The sequence below is a fragment of the Oryx dammah genome, unplaced genomic scaffold (genome assembly GCF_014754425.2).
Source record: "Oryx dammah isolate SB20612 unplaced genomic scaffold, SCBI_Odam_1.1 HiC_scaffold_3, whole genome shotgun sequence".
In the NCBI taxonomy this organism is placed as follows: domain Eukaryota; kingdom Metazoa; phylum Chordata; class Mammalia; order Artiodactyla; family Bovidae; genus Oryx; species Oryx dammah.
In genome coordinates, this window is record NW_024070187.1 from 81,436,360 (window position 1) to 81,441,047 (window position 4,688).

Sequence of the window (4,688 nt, forward strand, 5' to 3'; positions counted from 1 at the left end):
ACACATCCTGAGAAAATATTTCAAGAATAAGAGTAATATTAAAAAAATAAAACAACTTCCAAATATAGAAAGCAGTTTGTAAGTAATAAATTGTCTCTAGGAAAATTCCTAAGATAAGTAGAAGAATAACTATCCCAGATGGAAGTTCAGTGGTGCAAGAGGAAATAACAAAACCAGTAAACGTATTAAAAATTAGTTGAAGGGAAAAATGAAATAAAAGTATCTATTCAAAAATAGAAAAACAAAGGGAAAAGGGTAAGATAAGCATAACCAAATAAGGTTTTAGAAATTAATCCAAGTATATCAGTAGTAACGATAAATGAAAATAAGGAATATAATCCAAAGAAAATGTTACATTGGATGAAATATTAAATACAACTAGATATTGCTTACAAACAACTGAATTAAAATGTAAGTAAACTGAAGGAGTGAAAGAGTGGGAAAAATACCAAGCAATTATAATAGAAAGCATGCTGGAATGGTCACATTAATTTCAGACAAAATGTTATACAACATTACCAGTGATAAAGAGGGCAGTTATCTAATGATAGTGGCTTATTTCATCAGAAGACATGATAATTTCTACAACATAAATCCTTAGTAACAAATTTTCCACATACACAGGTCTCTTACAACCGCAAGTATAGATAGTAAAATCCACATAATACTGAGAGATTTAAAAATAAATCTTTCTTAAAATATGATGGATTAGGCAGGAAAAATTTCAATAAACATAAATAATTCTTAAACAAGCCAATGAATCAGTTCAGTTCAGTTCAGTTGCTCAGTCGTGTCCGACTCTTTGTGACCCCATGAATCGCAGCACACCAGGCCTCCCTGCCCATCACCAACCCCCCGGAGTTCACTTAGACTCGCGTCCATCAAGTCAGTGATACCTTCCAGCCATCTCATCCTCGGTCATCCCCTTTTAGCCAAACTAGAACACCATAATCAGTGCTGACACAGTAAGGATTTCAGACAGAGGTACATCAGAGATGGTTTCTCTCTGCTCCAATGTGTCTGAGGCCTCACCTGAGAAATCTCAAACCTGGGTGATTAAATGATCTGGATGCTCATTGACCTATAAATCTTAAAGTTGATGTTATCAAGGGATCTAGCTGTAGCTGTCAGAGAGAAAATGCACATGTCATCTCCATGTGGTTAGAGTTTCCTCAAAACACTGTGACTGGGTTAAAGGTGAATAAAGATCTGTATATCTATACTTATATCATAGATGTGTGTATGTATATGCTCAGGTGCTCAGTCATGTCTGACTATGCATGGACTGTAGCCCACCAGGTTCCTCTGCTCATGGAATCTTCGAGGCACAAATATTGGAGTGGATTGCCTTTCCCTACTCCAGGGGTTCTTCCCTACCCAGGGGTTGAATCTGCATCTCTTGTGTCTCTTGCATTGGCAGATGGATTCTTAACAACTAGTGCTACTAAGAGTTGCATAACATATAGTTATAGATATACTATATAGGATATATATATGTACAAGCTTCCCTGGTGGCTCAGACGGTAAAGCGTCTGCCTGCAATGCAGGAGACCCAGGTTCGATTCCTGGGTCGGGAAGATCCCCTAGAGAAGGAAATGGCAGTCCACTCCAGCACTCTTGCCTGGAAAATCCCATGGACAGAGGAGCCTGATAGAATACAGTCCATGGGGTTGCAAAGAGTCGGACATGACTGAGCGACTTCACTTTCACTTTCTTTCCTATATATATGTATATCAATGTGATTGATAGCGAGGAACAACATAAACCAAAAAGGTAGCAAAACCATGTATGCTCTGACATTTAAGTAAAATAATTCAAAATACATCTTTATGGATTTCAGAACTAATCATTTTGAATATAAGATATTTTATAGCCTTGATTAATAAAATATTGTTATGCATGGCATAATCATTGCAGTAACTACTAGGTATATCCTCCCCCTAGACATACCTCTTTCCATGGCACTCTAATTCAGTTTTCAATGGTTCCTATGCCTAGAAAATTTATTTTTTCCTGTTTCTTATCAAAATAGGACTTCTATAATTTTGACACAAACTGTTTTTTTCTAATATGGTTTCTTTCCCACTCCTCCTTTTTATATGCATTTGACTTATATAGACTTTACAGAGATCCAGAAACACAGGTAAAAATTTGTCTTTATATTTTTAATCACACATTTCTCTATATGGATTATTACTCCCTACCATATGTATCAACTAAGGTCTACCCATTTTGCAAACTCTCTCAAATTCTGCCTCCTGAAAGAAATTCTCTGTGGTTCCTCCAGCCTTGGGTAAACTATTCTTCCTCTTTTTCACATGAAAAATAATACATAGTTTGAAAACTTTGTTCAATAGCATGTATCACTCCCTACCTTATTATTTTTGTTCATCTTTGATGTTTATGTTCCAAGATCAGAGGGCATGTATAATTCAACTTATATTTACCATAATGTAAAGCACCTATTGGAAGTCCAGATATGTAATACATGATCAACTAATATTTGCTTATTTAAATTAATCTATTTTCATATTCAATATGTACTCACAGTACTTAAAATATTCTTCACAAAGTACAATTCTAACTTTCCAATCATTTGAATATATAAAGATTCATTTAGTTTGAAGTTTCTTTATTCTCTCCTCTTCCTTTCCTCTCTATCATAAAAAGTTTTTGAAAAACAGCATATCCAGTCTTTGTCCTTTCAAGTCATGAAATTTAATGTAGAAAACTTACAAAAGCAGTGAAACTGACGGGGTCAAGTTTGACCAGTTTAATTTCTAATTGGCATCCAAATGACCCACATTTTCACACCTTTTGAAATTCTTTACCTGTTGTAGCTAGATCCCTTCCTCCAATGGCATAAGAAAATACATAGAATTAGTGACAAAGATTGATAAACAATGCAAAAGTTTCAGCTATACTTGTTGAAGCTTTTTTTTTTTTTTTTTAAGTCCTCTGTTATCCAAATTTCCTTTCTGAAGGAAAGATTTATTTAGTCCTACACAGCCATCACAATGTTTTGTTCTTTGCCCAGTATGGTCTTTCTTGGCAGACAGAAAAGACTAGTAGGGAGGTTAATTTCAGGAGTTTTCAGTAGATTTACCACAGTAACTGGAAGAAAGAAACCCTTTTGTTTGCTATAGGTATGGTCTAATCCGAGAGCTCTGTGATGTGAAGCTTCAGAAGATGGTCTAGTAGGCTGAATGGATTTTAGCACTTCGTATCCTTTCATACAAATGCAGAGGACTATTATTCCCTCAGGTTATAAATTCTCTTTTTATTTTCATCTTCATTGGTTCAACATTAGTTGTGCAAATCAAAAGTAGGATATCTGTCTGCCTCTGCTTTTGAAGTTGTGTATCCTGTTTCCATTATGCTATTGAAAAAATGTTTTTTTGTAGAGAGTTGCTCTTTAAGGATATGCAAAAATGTAAACTTAATACCTCATATTGGTATTGAAACTATTAGCACAATTACATTATAAAGTATATTATAAAATATGCATTATTAATTCACAATGAAAACTAATACATTGCACAATTATCATAATTTTTTCAATATCAGTTATTAACTATTAAATGGAACATAGGGAAGAAAGTGGTGACTAGGTCTTTAACTCAGATGATAGAAATGTTCCGTTATTCTTCTGATTAACATTTGATTGAAGCAACTATTAATTTATCTATAGGTATGTAAATGTAAGGGCATCCCAGGAGCATATTGCAGTGCACAGAAACAACTCCAGTTTTCTTGCCTGGAAAATTCCACGGACAGAGGAGTCTGGCAGGCTATAGTCCATAGGGTAACAAAGAGTCAGACATGACCGAACAACTGAGCATATACATACATGTAAATTGTATGTATAACTGAGTGCTTAGAATAATCTGAAGCTTATTTTACCAAGTTTCCATTCTAAGTCATATTTACATATCAATTCATTAAATAAATATTAAAATGTAGAGACTACCATCAAAGTCACCATTATCACTTACAGATGAGGAAATTAAGCTACAGAATTGTTAAATAATTTGCCTCAAATCATACATGTAATAAGTGGTTGAACCTGAGATGCAAATTCAGTCTGTCTCTAGAGCTTGGGATCCTGGCCATTGTGTTTTACTGGATCCTTCTGTCTCTCCCTCTTATGCTGTCATGTAGCTAATAGCTAATGCCTTGCTTAGCATTCTCAGTGATGCCTCCATGTGAAAAATCATATACTGATCAATTTCACTGACTTACAGATGGATATTCTGTAACTTGACTGCATAGATAGAAGGATCATTAGAGCAGGAATGTGTTATATTTTTAAATGTACACATTTTTAAGATTGACATTTTGTAGACTGAGATATTATGACCTTATTCAGAAAATCAAACTATGTTTTAACCACTAATAAAAATAAAAAATTTTGTGTTAGATGGAAATATGTACATCAAAAAATATATATGTATATCATTAAATATATAAATATGAACATCACACAATATATATTATATAATAAAAATATGTACATCATAAATACATATAAAATTCAAACATACTTGAATCCAATTTTGGATCAATCTTTTCCTGCATCTAATTTGAATGAGATTTTCACAATCACTATTATTCACAATCATTCTAGTATATATTCATACACATTTGTATGCTATATATATATATATATATATATGTATAACAAAGTT

General features: G+C 33.4%; 1 non-coding gene across 1 annotated transcript; it reads left to right on the top strand.

Moving 5' to 3' along the window:
• The first annotated feature begins 1,505 nt into the window (after positions 1-1,505).
• TRNAC-GCA lies at positions 1,506-1,577 on the top strand. Its single transcript has one exon. It is a non-coding gene; the product is annotated as a tRNA-Cys (tRNA).
• Positions 1,578-4,688: the final 3,111 nt, after the last annotated feature.